The sequence below is a fragment of the Peromyscus leucopus genome, chromosome 20, assembly GCF_004664715.2.
Source record: "Peromyscus leucopus breed LL Stock chromosome 20, UCI_PerLeu_2.1, whole genome shotgun sequence".
Taxonomy (NCBI): domain Eukaryota; kingdom Metazoa; phylum Chordata; class Mammalia; order Rodentia; family Cricetidae; genus Peromyscus; species Peromyscus leucopus.
Genome location: NC_051080.1, coordinates 57,438,788 through 57,451,921, shown reverse-complemented (window position 1 = coordinate 57,451,921; position 13,134 = coordinate 57,438,788). Strand labels below are relative to the sequence as shown.

Genomic DNA, 13,134 nt, shown 5'->3' with positions numbered 1-13,134 from the left:
TGAGTTGAAAAAAAAAGTAAAAAGGAATAAGAACATATTAAAACCCAACCATACTCTGTGATAGAAATGCAGACAGGACTCAGCACAGATGGGGCAGATGTGACAAGGTAGAGGAAAAGAGAAAATATTTGTACCACAATATCTAGCTGACTAGAACTAGAGGAAAGATAGCATGTCTAAACATTCACCTTAGTGCTCTGAGCACATCTAGTTCCTTTTAGTCTAGCCCTTCACAGTGACCAGTAGAGCCCTTTAAAATCAAAGCATGACCAACCTTGACCATCTTCACTCCAGCACCTCGCAAATTTTTGGCAAGTAAGAGCAACTCTGGGGGTGTTTCACAGAGAAGATAAACAAACCATGGAATGGAGACATGACTTCATGATGAAGGACAACGCCTGGAAAGGTTATTTCTCCTCCCATAAGCTCTGTTTCCAGCCAGTGTTGACTTTCATTGGATGTGTATACAGGTGGATCCCACTCTGTTATGAGTACCTAAAGGCTAATAAACTGATACTAGGTATTCGTTTTTCCTTTGCCAGTGGCTTGGTCAGTGGCTGTTCAGATAGTGGACCTCCAAATGGGCTGAGGTGTCTATACACATAGTCTGGGAGTAAGGCTGCAAGGGGAAGGGAGTAGGTGAGAAGGGAATGGGTAGGCTGTGTGCATAAAGCACAGGCCACACCTCCATGTTGATGGACAGATCTCCACGTTTTCTGAGAACTCTGCCTTTATACATGACCTCTCACAAGATGAGAAGTACATCTTTCAAGAGATACAGATAGAATGTATGTTGATTTTGTTTTTACTGGTTCTTAATTTGACTTAAAACTTCCAAGTGCTTAGATCTATGAGGAGTAGGCCACCATTCTGGCACTTCAAATGTTCAAAGGTGGTCTTTTTATTAAAATAATAGCAATATTATTTTTAGTAACTACTAGTGCTTAACATGGCAGTTAAACTGTTTTATGGTTGTTTTTCTGTTGACAATTTTTGCCCAAATAATTCATATATTTTTTCCTGTATCATGTTGGCAAGTCAAACAATCCATCACAGAATCTTAAGGCAGCTTACTCCTCATATCCTTCCATTGAAAGTCATGGTTTCACACTCCCATCTTTTTCAACTGAAGACTCCATTATGATTTCCATTGATGTAACATGCACATTTTTACTCATGTGGGTGAATTTTTCTTTGCATCAAATATGCATCTTCATTTGGGAAGTGTTTCCTCTTTTACATTACTGCTCATTTCAATCCTGCATCTCAACCATCAGCTGCTCATGTTTGGAAAGGAAGGAGAGGCTCTTTGTTACTGTTTTGCGAAACAACAGCAACAACAAAATGGAATTTTGAAATAAGCACAGGTTGAATATACCCTATAAAATATTTACACTTGTTACTCTGATAAATTATTGGCTCCTAGTAAATCAATTATAATTTTTGTGGTTTCTTTAAAAATGGCCTAGCTGGCAATAAGAAAAATTTTAAAGTGTTGGATTCAAGGTGAACCAGTTCTCACACATGCTGTAGGTGTTACTGCTCAGAAGAGCAGTGACTTAAGAATCCCTAGGGGTTCACTTTCAATGTCATCTTTCCCGTGCCTACCTTCTGAGGGACAGTTCTACTTAACTTTGGTTGTCTTTGGCATTCACAGCTGAAGAAAAGCAGACTAATTAAAAGTCTGGCTTTGAGGGTAAATCTCCTACCTTGAATATTTCACTGAGCCTTGTCAATTGAAAACAAAATGTAACTCTTTTGAGATAATACACTTCTTTTCTTTGGTTTTAGCATTTGCATCACATCCGTGGATGCTGTGGTAAACTATGTGGCTTTATGGGTTTATATTAATGTCTCTGCTAAGCAACAAATGGCATGTGCTGACCACCTATCATTTTATATTTTAAAATCATCCCAACATCCAGTGTCTGCTCAGAAGGCACAGTTATCCATTGTGAATTATAACACTTTCCTAACAAGTCTGGCTTGTAAAGTGACATGGGGCCATTTAGTGATTTTAAATTTTCCATTTAGGATCAATTCCTTCTTCAGCAGTGTTTACCTTGAGGCCAAGGAGACACACACACACACACACACACACACACACACACACACACACACACGGATAGGGTGGGGTGAGGCTGTCCACATTAATGCATAAATATTCTCCATCAGCATGCAGTAAGAACACAGCCTTGCTTAGATAGTATTCTCCCCCTCCTTCTCCTCATATTGGCTTATAAACCACTTTAAAAAAAAAAAAAGCATTGTTTCACAGAATAAAGGTCAGACAGAGATCAATAATTTGAGGACCCATGGGAAGAAAGAACCACTAAATCAACCTGAGGGTTTTGGAATCTGCAGTTCGTAAAATATTCAGCCTTTCAGACAGTTTTTAGAAGTTGGGAGCCTTCCAGTTTTAAGGATCTGAAAACCAGAAGATTCTGTTTTTAGCCATGAAAATCTGCATTGTTCCACCTGGTTAGGGCATATATTTTACTTAAACTAGCCACCGTTTACTGTCAAAGAAGAAAGCAGCACTGAACTTCTCAGTAGGTCCCCTGTGCCCAGACGCAACCAACCCAGCTGACTGGCAAAAGGAAGTGACCACTGCTCCTATCCCACTGTTCACCCTGCTGGCAGAACTCCAGGCCTGGTGCCAAGGCTCTGGCAGTTTTAAGGCTGTTTCCTGGCAGCCATTGGCTTTTCTACGCCATGTGACTCTGCTCCTGTCTGTCTGGATTTTGTTCTGAGTTTCCTTAGGGCGTGCTTCTGAACAGCATCAGGAACAGCAGCAAGAGCTCTGGGATTCAGCAAAGCCATGTTATCCAGGAACCTTGGATCACTGAGCTGTCCCAGGCTCCCTCTGCCAGCCGCTTGCTCCAGGGCTTCAAAGGAAGGCTCGGCTGCAGTACCCAGCATGCTTTTCTGCGGCTGCCACAGCCCTCTTTTGAAGCACCATGGTAGCCAACAGAGAGGATTCTGTGTTACGTACAGTATGACCCTGGAGGAGCCAGCCAGCTGCTGTGACTCAGCTAAAAACAGGGAACTCGCTGTAAGCAAGAGGGCATAAAGGGGAAGCATGGCTGAGGGGGAGGGAAGCCAGAAAAAAAGCAGGAGTAGTTTATGATGTTCAAAGTTTGTCAAAAGGCTCGACACACATTTCTCAAAGAGTTTCCTGGATGGGCCAGAGGAGGTCCATCTCTGCTACTCTGCAGTCTGCCAGGCTTCATAATGTTTTCTATCGAATGGAAACAAGCAGGGCAAGGATTAGGGGAAGATCAAGAAAACAAAACTAAATTCTCTCTCAGTCTTACTACCAGGTTCCCCGAGGAGGAGTAATTGGCTTTTCAGATACAGTTTGCGATCAAACACACAGATGAAAAAAGAAAGAAGAAGGAAGGCAGGGAGGAAGGAAGGAAGGAAGAAAGGAAGGAAGGAAGGAAGGAAGGAAGGAAGGAAGGAAGGAAGGAAGGAAGGAAGGAAGGAAGGAAGGAAGGAAGGAGGGAAGGAAGGAGGGAGGAAAGGGAGGGAGGGAGGGAAGGAAGGAAGGAAGGAAGGAAGGAAGGAAGGAAGGAAGGAAGGAAGGAAGGAAGGAAGGAAGGAAGGGAATCTTCTAAGTATCTAAGTGTCTCTTTTCCTTTCTATTCTTGCAGAGTGAGGGATTATGGTGGCTCAGTTCCCATGGTTCTGTTTCTTTCACAAGCACTTCTCAACCAAAGTATCAGCTGTGACCAAGACAGTACAGTATAGGTGAGATTTTCGTAGAAAACACTTCCTTGTTCCATCTCCTTTGGCTCAAGACAAGTGGTTTGTTTGTATGTTTGTTTGTTTGGTTGGTTGGTCTGGAGTTTTTTTGGGGTGGTGGGGTTGGGGAGAGATGACCAGTTAAAAGTAGACCTTGAACAACAAGCCCAGTCTTATTTTGTGAAACATTTGCTAAAGCACTTTGCTCAGTTCAAAGGTAGAAATTTAGAGATGGATGGAATGCAAACTGCAAAAGGTACTTTAGCTAAAGAAAAATGGTTCAAGAGTGTTTAGGAGCAATCTGGAAAAGAGAGATCATAAAAGGAAACTACGAGAAGTAGTAATCATTTTAAAGTAATCATTTTAAAATCATCATTTTAAGGCAAGATCAGGATATACTGTCCCCAGTATCTTAAGATATTAAAGTTGAGATGATACAATGAACTGTCTGATTAGACAGAGAAGAAAATCAAGTTTGTGCCTTGTCAGCCCGTCAGCCTAGACCTGGGTGTGCTGCATGCTGGCAGAGTTTCTCAAGTGATAAAACCCTGAGCAAGTGGTGGCAGCTACCCTCTGGGAGAAAATCCCATCTACAGATTTCCCTGGAGCTGTCAGGAAACAGGTCAACTTGATGGGGAAAAAGCTCAGCCTCAGAAGCTCAAACCAAGTGTCAGGCTTGAATTTCCTATTTTAGTATTTGTTTTGTCTGCCTCTGGTTTCTGTGGACATCAGCAGGCATGTTTCATTAAAGAGTCATTTTGAGATATAAGTTGTCCATAAATTTAGCTTGTTCCAACTGGCTCCACAAAAGAGCTTAGGAGGTGACTCCAGGGGGTAAAGGTGGCTTGGTCTGCAAGCATGAGGACTGAGTTGAGATCTTCAGAACCCATTAAAACTCTACAAATGGCCAAGTGCATATGCCTATAAACCAAGCTCAGTAGGGGTGACTCAGAGATAGGAGGTTCCCTGTCTCCGGAGGATTAAGGTGGAGAGTGACAAGATAGGACGTCTAACTTCCTTCTCAGACATCTGTTAGCCTGTAAATGGGAAAGCACACACACACACTCAGGATGCTTAGCTGCCTTCCACAGAAGCATGCTTCTTTACTGTGGAGAGTATGTTGTTGATAAGAGGTATATGAAAGAATAGAAGGAACAAGTATTTTTGGTGCAATTTCAAAATTCTCTTTCCACCTAAGAAAGATCTAGTATCTCTTTAGCAGACATTTAGGTGGATGCTTAAATCAGGGTGTAAAAGAGTAGTGGTAAAAAATAAGGAGTCATACCCTGGATGTGGTGGAGCATGCCTTTCATCCCAGCATTTGGGAAGCAGAGGCTGGTGGGTCTCTATGAGTTCAAGGCCAGCCTGGTTTACAGAGTCAGTTCCAGTTCAGTCAAGACTACACAGAGAAACCCTGTCTTGAAAAACCAAACAAATAAATGAACAAAAATAAGGAATCATAATTTAGTTAATTATAATGTTCATAAATAGATTCAGTGAAAGTTGAAAGAAATGGTGTTGATCATAAGAAGGTGTTAAGGAAGACACAGAAATGGTAAATTCAGAATTTCTATACTTCACAAATTTACTGGGTGCTATTATTGCAAATACCCACCATCATGACATTGACTTGGAAAATAAGAGAAACAGAATAAGAGTAAAAGTGCAGATGAAAGATCATCTGACATGGCTGAAAGCTAGATCAGCTATGGACCTGGATTATTAGAAGAGTCTGGGTTGGTTGGAGTGTTCAGTACCTGCTCACATGACTTTGGATCCTCATTCATTCCAAGATTCATTTGCTCATGCTGTAGTCCTTAGCTGATTCTAGATGTTATGTCTGTGCTTTCATAGGCAACTTCTATTCTAAGTAATTCTCTTGGAAATTTTAGAAGTCTTGAGTATGTTGAGATGGTACCTCAAAGTTATGTTTAACCTGTAATCATGACCTTGTTTAGAAATAGATTTTCATAGACTTCAGTGAAATTTTAAATCCCTCTGGGTTAGTTGAGGTAGCCTTAAATCCACCGATAAGTATTCTTGGGAGAGAAAAACACGTCGAGAAACTTACAGAAGTTGAAAGCCAGGAGAAAACTAAGACACATACTGCAATGAGGCAACCATAAGCCAAGGGACACTAAGGCCTGCCAACAACCACCAGAACCCAGTGCAGTCAGGGAACAAGCTCTTCCTCAGAACTTCTGAGTAGAAGCAAGGCCTGCTAATACCTTGATTCATACTTAGCATTTGAGATAAATTTCCCATTGTTCATGCCACATAACTTTTGGTAATCTGTCAGACAATCCTTAGCAAACTAAGACAGGTCTTCATCAACTGTGTGCTAATTTCATCACTAGCTGTGCTAAAGACACACAAAATGGAGCGACATACACGTATTTTAGGTAGTCACACTAGTTAGTATACATAACAATGTTAATTTTCTGAAAATTCATAAATCAGTTGGAAGATAACTTAAATCTTGTATCCATAGAGCAATTGTTATGTGCAATTACAGGGCAGTCAATAAAACAGTTCCTTGCCTAAGGACGTTTGTAATCCAGTTGTGTACAGTGTGCATACATGACCAAGACTCCAAGGGAAATAGAAATTGGAGTTTGAAGAATAGTAACACACTAGACAAAAGTAGTTCTTCTTTGTAACACTGATAAACCAAAACATAACATCTATCTTCCTGTGGTGTTTTTCTAGGAAGGTAAAAGAGTGACTGGAGTATGTTGAAGCTGGGGAGAGGGATGTGAAATGACTGAATAGATCAAGTGACTGAATAGATGAATGACTGAAATACCTCATTCCCAGGAATTAAGGACCCCAGGTAGATACTACATAGCATTCAGCAAATCACAGATACATTTTCCTGATGCCACACATTGCAGAGAGAGTTTTGTAATAAGCACCAAAATTCCCCTTTGTGGATCTCTTGCTCATTATAGACAGTTCTGTTTGGAAATTCAGAGCTCCTCGGGGCTTTCAGTAACTCTTTGGACTGGTGCTATTTCCTTGACCCTCACTTGCTGGTGTTCTGAATGCATATCTGTTCCAAGGTGCTGGCTGCTGTGCAGTCTCCAACACTAGCTTTGGAAAGGACCCATTAGCACAATGGGGGAGGCCCCACTGCAGGATGGGAAGTTTGCTCTTTTCACAGCCAGCACTGCTGTTGGCTTTGCCTGCTGGCTTACACGAATTGGCTTTTACATTTCCTAATTTAGACACTAGCAGTATGGAGACTTATTTTATGCATGGATATTTTCTGTCTGAGGCAAGCAGTGTTTGTCATTGCAGAAATACAGATGACTGCCAGCAGCGTGTGAGCACACTGTAGAAGCAGTCCACAGGCGTTTCACATTGGAGCGTGAGTACTGAGCACGGGGAAATCAAGAGCTTGCCTGTGACTCAGCTGGGACTGATTCCTTTCTTGAAAGAAATCTAATTAGAAGCCAGGATATTCAGGCTATAGTAATTATTCTCATTCCTAAGCAGTGGAGGTGACTAACCTTTCTACTGTTCCAGAATGTCTGAAGGGGCACCTGTTCATTAGAATTGCCAATCCATCTAGCCAGTATTAGAAGAATCAATGTAATTGGTGCTATAGCTACTTATGTCATGAGCCAAGCATTATGCAAAAACACTGAAACAAAATTGTAAAACCATTAATATCACCAATATCGTTATCCAAACTTTGATTTCTATTTTATTTATTTAGATAGTGTGCATATATGTGTATGTATATGGGCATGCATATGCCACCCTGTGCATGTGGAGGTCAGAGGACAACTTGCAGGAGTTGGTTCTCCTTTTTCTTGTGCATCCTTGGGGATTGAACTCATGTGGTCAGTCTTGATGGCAGGCACGTTTACCTCCTGAGCCATATCACCAGCCCCAACCTCACTTTAACAGATAAGAAAACTAAAGCAAAGAGAGACTAAATGACTTCAAATGTTCACTAATGTCTTAGGTCACTTTTTGCAGAAGCAAAATGAAAACCTGTCACTTATTTAAGGGAAGACTGCAACCTCAGTTAAAGTCCACCATCACCTTCCTCCTACAGAAGACCAAAGCACACAAGGGCAAGTGTTTCTATGCTAGACTGTCAGTTGGGCTTTGGTTTCCAAGAGGGCTCTTTCCATTTTTGATAAGGATATTTAATAATAGGATAAGCTTGGCTAGATTTAGCAGTCAACAATCACAGGAGCTGCTGACAGGTGCAAAGTCCACCTGAATGGAGTCTCTGTAGAGCAGGAGCAGCATCCTCTACCAGCTCTCAAGTGGCAGAGCATGGCTTCAAAGATCTTGTAACTGAAACTTAAGCTGCTAACACTGAACTATCAAAAATCTTCTTACCAGGTTAGGAAGTGTCATGCTTTTACCAGCCTTCAGATTCCAAGGAAAACACCATCCTCTACAACTCCCTGAGAGGGTGTCAAGGCAATTTCATAGGTTTTGTTTCACAGTTTCAAATAGCTTGATCTGGAAACTCCTCTAGGTGCTGAACATGATTATGCTGCTTCACACAACCCAACAGTTCTTACCTGCTTTCCTTTATACTCCCATCTCCTGCCTCCCCTTTCCCTTCGCCCCTGAAGTTCGTGATGAAGAACAGATCCTGGGTGATAGCTTCATTTGGACATGTGTACTGCTGCTCCTTGCAACTAGCAATAAACAAGAAAGAGGAAGAGAGAGGAAAACTTGTTAACACCATGCTGTATCTAAACAAGCAATCCCAGATGGCATCCTTTATGCCTTCTGCCTCTGATAAGAAAAGATTGAACAGGAAAAATAAGCAACAGCTGACAAGCCATACCCAGAACTGAGCCCAACAGGGAGAACAGATTCCAGCTCTGTGCACTGTCCTCAGTCATGGCTCGGCACCCAACCCAGAGACCTGCCTGGCTTCAAAGGCTTTCAGCAGTGCCTGCTTTTATGGGGCCAGTGAGTCATGAAAGCCTACAGGGCAAAGTATTTTTCTTTTTAATTTGATCTTTAGTTTGCTGATGAAGACCATGGCATAAATGCAGTAATGTATCTTATTTAAAGACATTGTTAAAAAGAGAGACAATAAATAAAATTCAATAGCTCTTTAGTACCAGTGTTTTTCCCAGAAACCAATGCTAATTCCTCCCTTAAAATGCTCTTCTAATGCACATGTGCATGTGTGTGTGTGTGGTGTGCTTGCATGTATGTGTGTGAATATGTGCATGTTTCGATTTTGAGATATTATAATAACAACTTTGTCTGAAATCCTAAGAGCTATCCCAGGCATCCAAATAGCTAGCACTGAATCCTTGCTTGATTGTTTTGTAGCTATGTGTCCTCAGACAACATTCCCTGTACCTCAATATCCCCGTTGACAAATGAAGGTTAATGGAATTTGCTTACTTGTTTGGTGAACAGTAAGTGAGAAAGACCACATGCACGTCTAAAGCACAGAAAAGATGTCTAACACATACTAAACCTTCCAAGAAATCCATGCTTCGTGTCATTTCGTCATCAGCTCGGCTATAGAAGCATGCATCTTGCTGTTCTGGGCTCTGACATAATCTGGAGCTCCAAACATCAACATAATCAACATTTTCCTCTGCAAAATCTAGTTGCTTTAAAATGCCATCTTGGAATTAAGAGCATGCCAATGACACTTCACTGCTTCAGCGTGAATGTTGCTTATGTGAACTGTAAGGAGACCTGAGTTTTAACAGACCACCTGCAAAAGTCAAGTCAGCAATCGTGTGTTGATTAGTAAGCACACGAGTTTGCGATGAATCAATGGAAACACAGTAAAATGAAATAGGAGAAGTATCCCAGTGAGGTCACTAGGCAACCCATTCACTCCGGCCTCCCCATGCATTTTGGACAGTTTATTCTCACAAGTGAATAAATTTGAAGTGCTAAAAGAGTGGGTTGAAACAATGAAGGAAGTTTTAATGAAAACCCTGGTACTCAAAGCCACCAGCAATAGTGTAACTTTTCAGACAGAAGAGAAACCACCAGGGTCTGGCTCTCCATGCTTCTTTCTCAAGCAGAAGATGGCCAAGGCATTGAGATTAGATGAAGAATTTTCCTATAGTCAAATTCCCGAAAACAAAGGTTAGGAAGTCACAGATGACACAAGCGCTTGTTCTGATAATGTAAAAACCCAGCAACTCTTTAAAAAGAGCTTAGGATAATGGGATGGAAATGAGTCAGAAAATATGCAAATTAAATTCACTTGAAACATATATGTCTTTAAAAATTAAGTGATAAATTGCTTTGTCAAATGCTTTTTTCCATGTGATTACCACCCGCTTACCCCCATATTTAAATTCTATGTTTAAGATGCCTTTTTTTAACCTCTAATTCCTTTTTAGGAGGCTGGAAAGGTCAAAGAGGAGGCATGCTTCCATATGTGAGGAGCTGCAGAGTTTTTAGTTCTGTGTAGAGGAAAGAAAAAGGAAGGTAGTACAGAGTAAGCAGAGGTAGAGCAATCATAAAGCATTCTAGTAAGCTGGCTGGAGAGAAAGGAAGCATGTGTCCTAATGACTCTAGTATAAGACATTCCCTGGGATGAGTAAGAACTCTTTTGCTACACAACTCTTGTTTGCTGGCACAAGACTGAGCACACTGCCCAAGCAGTAAAGTAAGGGAGTCTATTCCATAGATCTTCACACACAGCTTCACCGTAAGTTGTCCTTAGAGCTGAGACCTATTTCTTACAGGTTCTTAGGAGGATACAGTCCGTTTTGTTTGAGAAATGGCTTACTTAAAGCTTTTAAAATTGTGCCATGGTTTGTTGATACCCATGGGAGGCCTGCCCCTTTGTGAATAGAAACAGAGAATGGATGGGTTGGAGAGGGGCAGTGGGGAGGTGGCTGGAGGGAATGGGAGGAGAGGAGGGAGAGGAAACTTTGGTCAGGATGTAAAATAAATAAATAAATTTAATTAATAAAAATAAACTTTTTAAATTGATACCTACAGCATCTAATCATTTCTGGGAAGAGCTACAACCTGGCTCAAGGTAGCAGTGGATTAGAGAAGTTAGAAAACTTCAAAGGATGTGTAGAACTAAAGCTGAACATTGGGTATAAACAAGTTAAAGAAGGTTAAGCTACTGCAAACTTCAGAAAAAAACAAAGTCCCAATCTCAAAGAAGGCAGAAAACAGGCTGAAAGTCCAATGTACAGGAGACCACAAACAGAAGGGGAAAGAAGCATTGCCCACTCAAGAAAGTACGTGCAGAACCACAGCTATGGTAACATGGCAACATCACTTCTAGCCAGGACCTGACTCACACAGGAAGCTGTTCATGATAGTCCTGCTTCAGCATGCTTAAATAACAACTAAAAGAAGAAGAAGAAGAAGAAGAAGAAGAAGAAGAAGAAGAAGAAGAAGAAGAAGAAGAAGAAGAAGAAGAAGAAGAAGAAGAAGAAGAAGAAGAAGACAGAGCCCAGGGCCTCAAAGTCTGCTGAAATCTGACAAGTTACAAGTCCCTTCCCTTCTTTGCTTCTGACCTAGCACATTTAGTTATGATGGAGGCGGTCAGCAGATCCTAACATGTTCCTTGGAAAATGACGAACATTTTCCCATCTACAGTAAATCCTTACAATATTGATAATGACTTAGCACTTGCTTGAATTGTAAATGACTGACACCGGTTTCTCAGGATGTGTCCTCCTTTCTTCTTACTCTGCACATTGAATTTTGGAATATATGAAACGCATTTTCCCCTGCATAATTTCTCCATGTTTACTTTAGCAGCAATCACACAGCTTTGAATTTTGTCCCTGAACTTTCAGAGGTCTTAGCATGCCGGTGGTTCCAATGTCACAAGCCCAATTTACAAACACATTTTCTCACTCCATTGAACTAGTGGACTCCATTGTTGGTGAAGAAGCAGAAGTGTACAGTGTAAAATGACTAAAGACCCTCACTGCAATCAGATCAGTTATTTGTACAATTTATCACATCATCCAGTTTAAATAAATACTTGAACTCATTTGGGGGAATCATGATTCATTGCAACTTTGTTCCCTCCCGTTATTTGCAAGTTCTTATGATCATGGTTTGACTTCCTAGAGTTTATTAACAATTTTACTTTATGTAGGTCTAAAACATGTTTATCTTTTTTATGTATGTATGCCCACATGACTGTATGGCACATGTATGTAGCTGCTGCACAGACCAACAGAGGCTTCAGATCCTCTGGACTAGGGTTTGCAGGCATTTGTGAACCACTAGACACTGGTTCTGGGAACTGAACTCTGATCTGTGGAAGAGCAGGAAGTACTTTTAACTGCTGAGCCGTCTTTCCTGTCTCAACATTTTTATATATAAATCTTTAAAGTATCTGAAGTAATTTGCCAATTTGACAAGTATTTTCAATAAATGTCATATAACCTCATTTCTGTAAGCCCTGACTGTCAGGTTTCTCAAAATTTTGGTTACTTTCTTTGAGCAAACTTTTATTTCTCAACCTCCTCATAAAAACATGCTGGCCAGAATGAACCATATCTCAGGCCCAGTCTGGGAATTTGATGCCCTTTGTGTGGGAACACTGTCATTGATGCAACCAGTGATTACATTACTTCTTTTGGCTAGACATTGTACTGTTGACTCATAGAGTTAGCAACCATTCTGAATCTTAACTTTGTCCCCCACTTTTTAAACAGGATGTGCTTCTGAGTGATAACATTTTTCTCTGGCTTATCAGATTGGATAGATGAACAATTAATGAATACATTAAAAATCCGAAGTTCTTGACAGTATACATGCTTTCCTCTGCCTAGCTACAAGGTAACATTTACATGGGAGAAAATAGAGGGAATATATTTTTATAATAAAAGTTGGTTTTGTGAAACCATACATTGAAATTAATATTGGTTTCAAGTTTAGTAGAAATGTTACCTGATTCACATTGACTTCTCGAATTCATGGTGGCTCTGATTTTCAATTTTTATCTGAGCTCACTTAGATGATGAGGATTTTTGACAAACTACCATACTCAACCTGTAAGTTAATGTCTTTAAGCCATAGATGTAATTGCAAACTAAATTTCTCATTTGCTAAATAGAGCTGAGTTTTCACACAACATTGGGAATCCATAAATTAGAATTTGTTACTCAGATCTCAGATACACTTTGGTTGAAACTGATTAAAGGGCAAGTGGTTTAAAAGTGATTTGCAATGTTTTTGTAAGTTTTTGCTTTAATCATCTCCAAAAATAAATTTTTAGTTTTTGGTATTTTAAGTGTGTGTGTGTGTGTGTGTGTGTGTGTGTGTGTGTGTGTGTGTGTGTGTAAATGTGTGCACATGTGCCTGCATGAGTTTATTTGTACCCCATGCATAATGGTGCTTGCAGAAGCCAGAAGGGGGGATCAGACTGTATGGAACTGGAGTTAC

General features: G+C 40.6%; 1 long non-coding RNA gene across 1 annotated transcript; it reads left to right on the top strand.

Annotated features, from left to right (window-relative positions):
• Positions 1 to 2,738: 2,738 nt before the first annotated feature.
• LOC114692291 lies at positions 2,739 to 12,886 on the top strand. Its single transcript, XR_003734392.2, has 3 exons — positions 2,739 to 3,055; positions 3,657 to 3,753; positions 10,714 to 12,886. It is a non-coding gene; the product is annotated as an uncharacterized LOC114692291 (long non-coding RNA).
• The last annotated feature ends 248 nt before the right edge of the window (positions 12,887 to 13,134 follow it).